General features: G+C 35.1%; 1 protein-coding gene across 2 annotated transcripts in view; it reads right to left on the bottom strand.

The window, feature by feature from the left end:
- Positions 1-12959, bottom strand: part of LOC131801555 (zwei Ig domain protein zig-8-like) — a 356956-nt gene that overhangs the window by 257468 nt on the left and 86529 nt on the right. The window lies entirely within an intron of this gene.

The following is a 12959-nucleotide window of genomic DNA, read 5'->3' on the forward strand; positions in this document are numbered from 1 at the left end:
TGGCAGAGATCGGACCATTTCTTCTAATACCTCCCCCAAGATTTTAAGAAACCAAACGCTCAAAGTAAGCCAAATAAGCATTCAACTCTCTTCAAATTTCGCACATACAAACATTTTTGCTAACGCAAGATCTGTTGTAAAGATGATATATGCCTGCGAACTCCTTCTGTTACCTCACCCACAAAAGGTCATAATTTTGAATACTTTTTTATCTGTCATAACTTGCGAAACAGCGATTCTTTACAATTTGCTATATCTAAATATTTCTCTCAACCAGAACCTTGGGATGAATATGGATTTTATGATGAAGTAAACAATATTGGCCAAACCTGACACGTTTATTTAGGTCCGATATAAAATGGACAGTATTGGCCCATTTGTTCGGAACCCAATCCATAGAGGGTCAAGAGTTTGAATAATCATAACAAAAGTCAAAATGTATTTAAATAATCGAACATTGGCTTAGGGTATACGTCTATCGGCAGAACCGACTGATACTTTTTAACTTGTTGTATTTGAAGATGGTCTAAATTATGGTCATATTCCTACGTACACTTAATCCCTTTTAAGCCCTACAAATCCAAATGTTACTGTCAACTGTTACATTAATTTGAAATATTGTTCAATTTTAGAACTTTATCTGTCCACCCTTTGGAAATGTATATCAAATATATGTCGTGTTAATTCGCAGGTGCTGCCAAAGATCGATGTTATTTGGAGGAAAATGTCAACATTGGATCTATTTATTATTCGCTTAGTTTGACTAAAATCGGCGACTCGTTGTACTTTATTCTAGAGTTATGATAATTTAATAATCATGTCGTGGAGGGAGTTTCAGGAGTGGGCCGAAATTGTCTTATTTCTTACCTCTTACAAATAATATGATTGTACATATTGATGTAAACTATGGTGGAATAGGTATCAAAAGGAGTGAACCGATATACTCCCCCTTAACACTGGATTCAATATTGGCAGCAAAATGGAGACGAAGTTTAAAGCAAATGAATGAAATCTTTGTCAAAATTATGATTATTTTAAATATTAAACCTTTATTGGAGAGATTCCAGAAGTTAGGAGCCGATTGTATCTACATTCATGTCGGACACATGTATGATACAAAAATTATGATTTGCAAACTTTCAACCAAATCAATTATAATATTCACTTTTTAAAAGAGATATCATGATTTGTCAAGGCTTTCATGAATTACAGGCTAAATATTAAGGGCAGTAAAATGATAATTTTAGAAATATTTATATTGCAAAATTAAAAATTGTATTCACCTCACTTACATATACACATACGTGCTTATGTTAATTGATACAAACACCGCGATTTCCAATTAATTTAACGTTATGTCAATTTAATAGTTCACCTTTTTCGCTTGAAACTCAATTTATATGTTAACAAAATATTAAAACAATTTTTGAACTTTTCCGAAAAAATATTTATGACACACATCAACCAACTTCAAGTTACACTGAAAAAAATTACATTATTTTCCTTGAAACCTTGCATTCAACAAACATTTCTCTGGTTATATTCAGAGCATCTACGTCAATAGGACTTGCCTACCTTTCGCTTACGTAGAATTAGAACCGAATAGATTGCTTGTGTTTTTGCAAGAGTAGCGGCGCATACACTCTCACATATCCTCTCACAGCGTGGATTAAGCACTCTTAGTTTTACCATTTGAAAAACAGGAAACCCCATAAAAGTTTTAGCAAAACATTTGCCATTGTTGTGTTATGTGCCGGATCTTCTGAGTGGTTTCGAGTACAAATTCATTCTCATCGATGTATTTTTGCATTAGTCGGGACAGGATTTTAATACCTTATTTCGGTAGAATGTGATGCACACACACACACACATGTCGATCGACCAAGGAACATGTTGCATGGTCATTTGTGAGAGAATTTAATGCCATTATTATTGCCAACGAAGTCATCGAAGAGCAAAGCATCCAGCATTTATTCGCTGCCGTCATCAACATCAGCATCGCCATCGTCATCTACATACAACAGTGTGTGTTTACATTGTTCATCATCACCTTTTCGCTCACAACCGCACAAATTCAGACACATATAAGTCTGCACAATTTATCTGCCACCCATATGCATAGTTTGTCATTCTACATCCTTATGCTGCTGGTTGGCTGTTCTCCTTGAGCTGCTCATAAATTAAACATAGCGTTTTAATGCCAATAAAAATAAATAAACAAACGTTAAAAGCAATAAAAAATATTTGCTTTCACAATCACAAAGATTTGTTTTAATACGTATGTAGGTAGGTATGTATATGTGTGTGTGTGGAGGTTGAAAGAATGGCACTTGTTTAGTTGAAGTGGATGCCAGTCTGTCACTGGCATTGTTCGTGGCCTAAGCATCTGTGGGAAGGTGCCGTATAAGTTTAGAGAATAAACAAAATATTTAAATTTCCAATGAGGATTCCAAGTACAGGTGCACATGAAGGATATTCCACTTTGGTGAAGTAAATTAGCATTTTTGCTCGAACAGTGTGATCGTGTGTGTGCGCATTTATCCTTGAAAAGGTCCTCTCCAATAATTTTGCATACAGTCATTAGTGGCATTTGATATGCTTCAATTGCAAGAGAGCATTTAAACCGCAAATGGTCCGCAGCATCTGTAAATTTACAATTACAATTTTGTATAGCAGAGATTTAATGATCCCAACCTTTTTAAGCAAATTTTTGGGACCATATCAAACTAAGGTGAACATTTTTCGCACCTGTTGATGTAAAGAAATAAGTGACAAAAAGCAAGGTGCCAACATTATGTAGATATTTTAAATAGTGCCGTTATATTTTTTTTACCAGCTAAGAAATCAAAATGATGGCATAATCGAATGGAACATATATAAAGGAGGATTGCTGAATTTCCAACAGAAACTAGATTCCAAATCCTAGATCCAAAACAGTTATCTGAAAGTAAGAGTTACAGCATTCTTAATCATAGACTATTATTTATTTATGAAAGTAGAGCTACCAGTAAATGACACGTATATTGGCGTTTTCCAATTTAATATCGTAAAGTAATCTAAATAAACGGGACAAATTCGCCCTTTTTCTCATAATTTTTTTTGGGAATTTCAGATTAATTTGAATCTGTGTATTTTAAGTATATTGTGTCTTGGATATGAGGACTATTCTGGTCAAAATGTTAACCCCCAACCGAGTTACTACTTTTTTCAAAATATGATTTCAATCTTTCTTTAAATGGGATGGTAGCTAGTCAAAATATTCAACAGCATTTGATTTTACAATATAATACATCCAAACTTTTTTCACACGCCAGGAATTTATAAATATTTAAGTTGTACTTTATATGGTCTATGAAAATTCTCCTACAAAGCATAATTTTGAACAAAGCATAAATTTGACATTATCTACGGAAGTTTTCTTCATTCAATTTCACTATAGGTAACCAACGAAAAGTAGCTTTGAGTTTTGCCTTGTTAAGGCGAAGATCATGTTTTATGATTTATGTGTTTGTTTTCTCTTTTGAGACGAGCTTAATGATCTGAAATTTGCAGTGAAAAGGAAAGCCAGATAGACACTATCACACACTCACCACTATGCGACGCGTTTCACCGTTGGTTAAGCAGCTCATCAGGCATATTTGGTGTGGATGATGGCTTACAAGGGCCGTTCTCTGGAAAGTAGTATATATTTCGAACTTATTGCAAATTAGCATATGCGAATTATACACTAGAAACTCTCCAGGTTCGACTCAAGTTTATTTAAATTATATTTCAAGAAAATAATTTCTTTTTTATCATGCACTTTTCTTCCGCTTTGTTTCCAGTTGAATCATGAAAGTAACATAAAACTTCTTCTAAGACAGAAAATGTCAAAAGAAAAATATTCCACACGAAAGTTCACTATAAGTCTTAGAGTAAACTATACAGGGTTAGATAAAAAAAACAGCAACAAAGTCAAACGCCAATTTTTTTATTTTTTTTTTAAATATCTTATTGAATAAAACCAAAAAAATGTCGGAAATAGCATCAAATTTTAGAATAAGTTTAGATTTGTTCGAATTGGTCACCTTTGGCAAGAATTATGGCCTTGAAACGTCCAATGAAACCGTCGCACGCTGCCTGAAAGTTGCTCGGCGGCATTTTGGCCCATTCCCGGCGAAGCGCTTGCTTGAGGTGATTGACACTTTGGTAATTTTAGTGCCAACCTTGCTTTCAAAAATACTCCAGACATACAACAGATTAGTATCTGGAGATTTTGGCCATTGTGCGCTGGAAATGAAGCGAGGAACCTAGTTTTGTAACCATTCTCAGGTGGCGCGTGATAAGTGCGATGGTGTTGAGTCCTGTCTAAGGTCTGCGGCCAAAATGTTTGCGTGCCCAAGGCTTTAATACACCCTTCAGAGTATTTTCGCTATAATATTCGCTGATGCCACGGTCGATTAATACGAGCGGAGAGCGTCCATCGGTTGTTATGGCGGCCCACACCATCACCATGGCCGGCGCTTGAGTTCTTGTGGCCAACCGAAGGTGTACGTTTTCAGGTGACCTCTTTGGCAAGTAAACACGATCATTTTGTTTGTTTACAAACTGCTGGACAACAAATGTTTTCTCACCGGAGTAAACCAAATTCGGCAGTTCACCACTTTCGGCCAAGGGAAGCAACCCTTTGGTTCTTTTGAGTCTATTTTCTTTCTGTTGCGGTGTAAGTTCTTGCACTTTTTGGATTTTTCAATGACTTTATCCAGAGCTCATTTTTCAATATTTTCCGAATGGAATATTGCGATATGTTCAGCTCTCGAGCCATTTTTAAGCCACTTCGGCGCGGGTTTCGATAAAGTCGCTTCTTTACTTTTTTTCTCAACAAAATGCTTTTGTACGCTTGTAAACAAAATAATGAGCTGTCACTGGATTAATTTTAACAGCTATCGGACGGGTGGCTTAGAAATGACAGCAGTCTGAAGCGGATAATTCTTAATCATTTGGGGAAAGTGTCAAAGGAGAAATATTCCATATAAATTTTTTTATTTTATTGTAAGTCTCTGAACGAAAGAAATGTGTTAGCTTGCCATAAAATATCATCGATTTCGTTTTATAAAAAACTATTTTTTATTTTCGACAAATTTGTCATATTTCCGAATTCGCTACAAATTAAAAAAATCTGTACAACAGTCTGTCTGGAGCGTGGGAAATTTAAAGTGGATCATCAGACAAAAATGTTTAAGGTTTACGGATCTTCATGCAAAAATGTTTATGGGTTGTATATTGCATTCACCAAAGTCATGCAGAGCCCAAATTACAACCAATACTTTTTTAAAAATACCTGAAATCTATAAATTAAAATGAGTGCTTGGCAAAAACACGAGAGAAGACCTATTTTATTTATTTTTTGACGGCATTGACATATCCGAAACATATTAGAAAAACTTTCGTTGAAAAGTATCGAAAATGTTAAACGGGAATGCTCTATATGTTATGGGAATGTGAATTTAGCTTTCAACTTGAATAACATAAAATCTTTAATTCCTTTTTAAGATAGTCTTGTATGGACAATGTGTTATATTACACACTATGCTATGCTACTTATAGAAATGTGTTATCTTCATATCAGATAGAATCATCATGGGATTGTTTATTAATGCTCTGCACAGAAATCTTAGAACGATACAGAATGCGAAATACTTGGATTATATGAAGTGAATATAATGTCACTTTTGTCACTTGCACTTTCAATTGCATGCCTGTGGATACGATAGAAACGAAACCTTTGCTGGTCATGTGTACATACCAACCGCCTTAAATGCACACACACACACACATAGGTGTTAATAGAGTGGGGCGACACAAACAAAAACCTTTACGAAAGAAAGTTATCTTCACTTGTGTGTGTGTGTATGTGTATGTGTATGTTTGTATGCAGGATGTAAGGATGTAAGGATCGCAGCATTTTTGTTGAACATTCTCATAAACTAAAGTGTAAAAGCTCATTACATTTTACAACATCGTTATAATAAATTCTTATCGCACGTATTCTATGGTAACCCCAACACTTGTACTACATATGAATTTTCAAACATACATACACACACTCACACCTCCTTACTCCGCCAACACTCAAACGCACGCACACGTGCGGTTGTACATTTTATGTTATTGTAGTGGTTATTTTACAAAAATTGCTCATAAAAATTGTTGTTTTGTACTTTTGCCAGCACTCCATCGTTGCAAACGGCATGGCATTCCATTTTCACCGACTTGTGGTAATTTTCTCAAAGACACTCTTAGGTTGTGTGTGACAGGATACCTTCTACCGACCCCCAACCCCTAGAGAATAGGAAAAATGTTATGACTATTGGTTACTTTAGTTCTTGTTGTTATTTTTGTTATTTGTTTTACAATAATTAGTTGAAAACAAATTGTTTTGATTATTTGACATTAAGTTGTAATATTTTACGACCCGACAAGAAATCCCGAAAGAAATACATGTGTGCACTTGAGTGTGGCTGTGTCTTTGTTGCTGTTTATAATCTGAACTTTTATGGCTTTTAATTAAACTTGAATGCGTTAAATTTGATTTAAGCCATGTACAGACAAAGTTTAATAAGCCCTCATGAATTCCTGACATGACAATGCCAATAAAATATGCCTCATTTAATGGGCGAAGCGGGAGTCCAAAAGTGTTCCCCTTAATTAAATGAACTCTGATTAAAAGATTTATGTATTTTTAATGGTTTTAAATTTAATACCCAAAAAGTTATTGTACAGGAATTTCTTTCCCTGTATATGTGTGTGTGTGTGAGCTCTTGATTGTGACTGAATTGCGGAGCAGAGACACACAAAATAAATGCTCTCTTTCCGTTTCGCATAAGCAGCGTATTAACTCTTTAACCCTTCGATGGCAGTAGTCACATTGGTTTACTCAATTTTGATGAATCACCCTCTACTCCTTCAGCATTTCGGTAATAAATCATTTGATGGTATTTGTTACCACATTAAATGGGATTTCAAGGTGGCCATTGTTATTCTACACCGCCACAACAATGTTGCGGTTCAACTTGAGTAATAAGACCATCTTCTTTAAACTTTGAAGTACTTAAAGTCCATTGAAACCCATCTTCGTCTTCTTGTTGTTGCTGTTGTTTATCTAAGTGGGTGTATATTTCCATTAATTAGTTGTCAATGGAATTAATGAGAATTAAGAGGTCGAATAAAAATGGTTGGCGTTCAAATATATTAATGATTATCAAATACCCTTTTAAAGGTGGGACACGATTTATTTCAGTGAATAAATTCAAAAGCAACAAATTCTCTTCGAAATAAATCCGTTACAAGTACATGACAACGAAACGACAATACAGCACCGAAATCCCCGTAACTAAGTCCCGTGAAAATTTCCAAGGAATTGGTAGATATGTATGATAGATGGAGAAGGTATTATATTAAATACCCTATCGATGATCTGCGTGAAATTGGAGGTTGATTTAGCCACTTACGCTAGTCTGTCTGGGTACAGGCGTTATTTCCATAAACATTAAAAAGAAAACAAATGAGAAAAAGGATGGGTTGTGTCTTCCACACTTTGGTATGGCGTCTATATAACCATGCCTCCAATATAATATATGTTAAGGATGATCTTGTTTAATTTATTTAATAACAAATTGATTTTAGTATAGTATTTCGTAGCAAAATATATTTAAATATTTACGAACGTACACAAGTTATTTCATTTGTGACATTACCATTTTTTTAATAATTAGTTTTTGTTCTAGCCACAAGTTAATCCAAATCAAACTATTAGTTTTGTTGTTACATTTTCCAAATGTAAGCAAAAGCATTACGATTGATAGCAATTACGATTCAAGACTTCCGTTTGTAATTCTTAACATTTCAACTATGAAATAAAAAGTAAAAAACGTTAAATTCGGTCGGGCCGAGCCTTCAATACCCTACACCATTAGGCAAAGAAAAAAAAACATTTTTAATTAAAAGTATCTATATTTAATTTAATCTGCAAAGATCTGAGATCAATTGCAGAATACTGTTGAAAAATGGGGGAACAATTTTCAACTACAAGGACTGTTATAGAAAATGTGACTAAGATCATCAAAATACCTCATATCCATGGTAGCCTTCATATGGAAATCTTCCACCAATATGAACATTGTTTTGACATCCGTTGTCCATTTTGCCGAAATTTAAACAAATCCGAATGAAAATGAGGCCTAAATTGTAAAAATACCGAATGTCTGCAGGTACTACTATTGTAGTACGTGGAAGGCAATGATATACCTAAGGAGGTAAAACACATTACAATCTGTAAATGCCACAACCAAACATATTTCGTAAAAACATGTGGATAAAATGAACAAAAACCCAATATCGGGAGGTACAGCTATATGGGGGCTATACGAAAACGTGAAACGACGTATCCCATTAATAATCCTAGGCACAATCCAAACTATTGAGTAAATTTTAAAGCTCTATGGATATTTTTAGGCATATAAAATGGACCACAACATTTGCGTGAAATTGTTTTTAATACCTATCAGAACGACAGAATCGTCCAAAGCGTATTTTAACCCTTTCCAATGTATTAAAGTAATGTAGGAAATCACCTAGCCGGTCCGCCTTTTCAAATTTCAAAATGAAATATTGAATAATAAATGACAATTTTACGTTTTCACACATTTTGGGTAGAAAAATTCTCTGAAATTGATTTTGGCAAATTACTCTTTTGCTAGTTTTATCATTAAACCAGTAAGGGAACAAAACAATTTTCGGACTTAAAATGTGGTTCTGTGAACCAATTAAGAGAAACCATCTACATTACAGATCTCTTGTTTAAGATTTAGCTAAATTTTTCATACTGTCGCGATGTTAAGAAAACTATCTTTCAAAAAATTTCAACGCACCTCCATGAATATGATACGAGGGGCCGGGTAGGATGTAATATCTCCGGTGCCGTCTGATTAAACATGTACACAATTTAATTTGCCCATTGTTTTTTTTTATAAATTTTGTTTTGTAACAACTTTTGACCTGCCAGCGCGTTAATTTGAGCCAATGTAAGTGTCCTTGTAATAGATAATTTCTTTCACGTAACTGATCACGCCCATGGGTTAATTAAGTAAATAACAAATAACTTTTGCGCCAGTGCGAACTTTTTGAACCGTATTTAAATTATCAAACAATAATAATTACAATAATTATATATTACATACACATGCAGACATATTCTGGTTGTATTTGGCAAGGACATGTTGGTTGACTTGGTATTGTTGTATTTGCCACATTAAACACATAATAAACATTAACATTTTATTAACATCTCATTACAAAGTTTAACGTTCACAAACATGACTTACTCCTCTTTCGTCTGTCTGGCACACCCTCTAGTAAACACACGCGCACAAACACACACACACACCCACACACAAAAGCGTAGTCGGGAACAATATGAGAAACGCATAGCACGACAACAGGTAACTGCCAACAAAACAGTTCTACAGACGTTTGTTGCACATTTGCTTAAATCAGAGGATATTGTAAAATATGTTCACAACAAAACTTTTAATGAATTCAATTAACATAACGTCAATTGTTGTAAAGTAAGACATAACACATGCTGATGTTATGCCGTCGTAAATTGGGGGATTATAAAGTTATGGTGGTGCTAAAAGACAAATGACTTCTTTGAAGTGAAACAATTGGTGGCTTTAATCGTTTTATGTTTTCTGTTTTCATGAACATTGGCCTGTAGTAAGTAGTAATTTTTAAATCCTTAGGAAAGAAAAGGACGAACGGTATTATATGTTCGTCATTCATGATGAACACATATTTATTACAAGTCCTAACACCCTGCCCGTTCGTGACAGACAGCTTTCTCTTCTTAAGTGCAGAGGTTTCACAAAAGTTAGCTAATTTCTTGGATTTTGGACTGCAATACAAAAGGTGCCAATATAGGAATATGTTGTGCTGTTCTGTGCAATGGTAGTATACAGGGTGAGATGAAAAAAAACTTGAAACTTCAGGCTGCTGTCATTTCCAAGCCACTCGTCCGACAGCTGCTTAAAATTATTCCAGTGACAGCTCATTATATTGTTTGCAAGCGTACAAAAGCATTTGGTGAGAATTTTCATGATGAAATACAAGCGTAGTAATGTGATTATTTGGAAAACCACAAGTGGAGCACTCCAGCATTTAAATGTGAATAAATCTCTACCATCGCTCGTTACCGTGATACTGGTAGCGTAGCCCAACATCGAGGAAGTGGACGGAAAAAAATATCAACATCAGCAGAAATGGTTCCAAAAATAAAGAAGCGACTTGATCGAAACCCGCGTCGTAGTGGCCGAAAACTGGCTCGTGCAATATTCCCTTCGGCAAAAATTGAAAAATGAGATCGGGGTAAAGCCATTGAAATTCCAAAAAGTACAAGAACTTACACCGCAACAGAAAGAAAATAGACTAAAATGAGCTAAAGCTTGACCGAAAGTGGTGAACTGTCGAATTTGGTTTACTCCGATGAGAAAACATTCGTTGTCCATCAGTTTGTAAACAAACAAAATGATCATGTTTACTTGCCAAAGAGGTCAGCTGAAAACATACACCTTCGACTGGCCGACCATGGCGATGGAGTGGGCCGCCATAACAGCCGATGGTCGCAATCCGCTCGTATTAATCGACCTTGGCATCAGAATAAATGCCGAATATCGCGAAAATATTCTGGAGTTTGTATTAAAGCCTTGGGCACGCAAACATTTTTACCGCAGACCTTGGACATTCCAACATTACTCAGCACGCGCCACCCAAGAATGGTTACATAATGAGGTTCCTCGTTTCATTTCGAGCGCACAATGGCCACCAAAATCTCCGGATACCAATCCGTTGGACTATTCTGTGTCTGGAGTATTTTGGAAAGCAACGTTGACACTAAAAAAACCAAAGTGTTGATCACCTCAAGCAAGCGCTTCGCCAGGAATGAACCAAAATGCTGCAGAGCAAGATTCGGCAGCGTGTGACGGTTTTATTGGCCGTTTGAAGGCCATAATTCCAGCCAAAGGTGACCAATTCGAACAAATCTAAACTTATCCTAAAATTTGATGCTATTTCCGACATTTTTTGCTGTAACTCAATAAAATTAAAAAAGTAATAATTATGGCCTTTGTCATTGCTGCAGTTTTTTTTTTTATTTCACCCTGTATATACCTGTCAGCCAAGCCTATGTTGTTTCTTATAAATTTCAATTGGAATCTTTTCTATCTCATAACAAATCTTTGGAATGCATGAAAGTGTTAAATTAATATTATTATTTTTTCGGAAGTTTTATTCTTTGTTAAACATTAATCTCTTTTTTCAAAACCATTATAACAAAGGAAACAGTAGCGAGCTAAAATATTCTACAACATTATTTTTCATAAAATTCGACCTATACGTCAAAAGTCTAAATCTTACCTAAGCATTCATTCATAAAAATTAAGAACTCATTTTGTAATTAAAGGCATACTTCAGGTGATCTTATGTAAAATGTCATTTAAAAAAGATGACGTCGAAGTAAATTTAATTTTTCATCAATTTTTACTATAGCCTCTTAAATGTTTTTCCCTTGCATCAATATTTCCATTCTAAGCCAAAATTTTGCTTAAAACTTCATCCTTTGGGAAAAGTATCACAGGAAGAAGTATTCTACATCAAAATTTAATGTAAGTCCACGAACAACACAAATGTATCTTAATATCTTCCATTAGAAATTTATCATCAATCAATAAAAACATTTTTTGTATATTCGACAAATTTAGCACTTTTTTTCGAATTCACTAACAGCTAAAAATTCCAAGTGGATTTAATAGTACTCGGTTTGTAGATCGAACCCCCAAAAGACTTTTGGTACCTATGATAATGGAATTTTATGAAAAATCATTTTTTATAATATTCTGACCTTCTAAGATTCCGTTTTTCATATTTTAATAAAGGAACTTAAACAAGTAAAAAAACATTAAGTTCGGCCGGGCCAAACTTTTAATACCCTCCACCTTAGGGTAAAAGAAACATTAGAAGAAATGTGGCAAAAACCATTAAAATGCCGATTATGGGGAGGTACCCTTATATGGGGGCTATACCAAAACGTGGACCTATAATTACAATGTTTCGCCACCGGAGCTGGAACCCATTATGACCCACAAATACCAATTTTTAGACAAATCAGTGAAAAAACGTGGCAAAAACCATCAAAATACCGAATATCGGGAGGTACCGTTATATGGGGGCTATATCAAATCATGGACCCATGCATGCAATGTTTCGCCACCGAAGCTGGAACCAATTATGACCAACAAATACCAATTTTCGAACAAATCCCTGAAAAAAATGTGGCAAAAATCATCAAATTACCGAATATCGGGAGGTACCGTTATATGGGGGCTATACCAAAACGTGGACCTATAATTACAATGTTTCGCCACCGGAGCTGGAACCCATTATGACCAACAAATACCGATTTTCAGACAAATCCGTGAAAAAATGTGGTAAAAAAAACTAAAATACTAAATATCGGGAGGTACCTTTATATGGGGGCTATACCACAACGTGGACCTATACATGCAATGTTTTGCCACACGCTCAGGGACCCGCTATGATCTACAAATACCAATTTTAAGACAAATCCGTGAAAAAATGTGGCATAAGTCATCAAAATACCGAATATCGGGAGGTACCGTTATATGGGGACTATACCAGAACGTGGACCGATATATCTCATTTTCAATACCAACCATCCTAGACACAATGCAAATAGCTCTGCTAAATTTTGGAGCTCTACGTCAAATAATGTGGGCTGTATCGTGATTTCAACAGACAGACAGACAGACAGACGGACATCGTTAAATCGACTTAGAATGTTATGCTGATTATGAATATATATACTTTATGGGGTCTAAAACGAATATTTAGGGATGTTACAAACG

The sequence above is a fragment of the Musca domestica genome, unplaced genomic scaffold (genome assembly GCF_030504385.1).
Source record: "Musca domestica strain aabys unplaced genomic scaffold, Musca_domestica.polishedcontigs.V.1.1 17, whole genome shotgun sequence".
NCBI lineage: Eukaryota > Metazoa > Arthropoda > Insecta > Diptera > Muscidae > Musca > Musca domestica.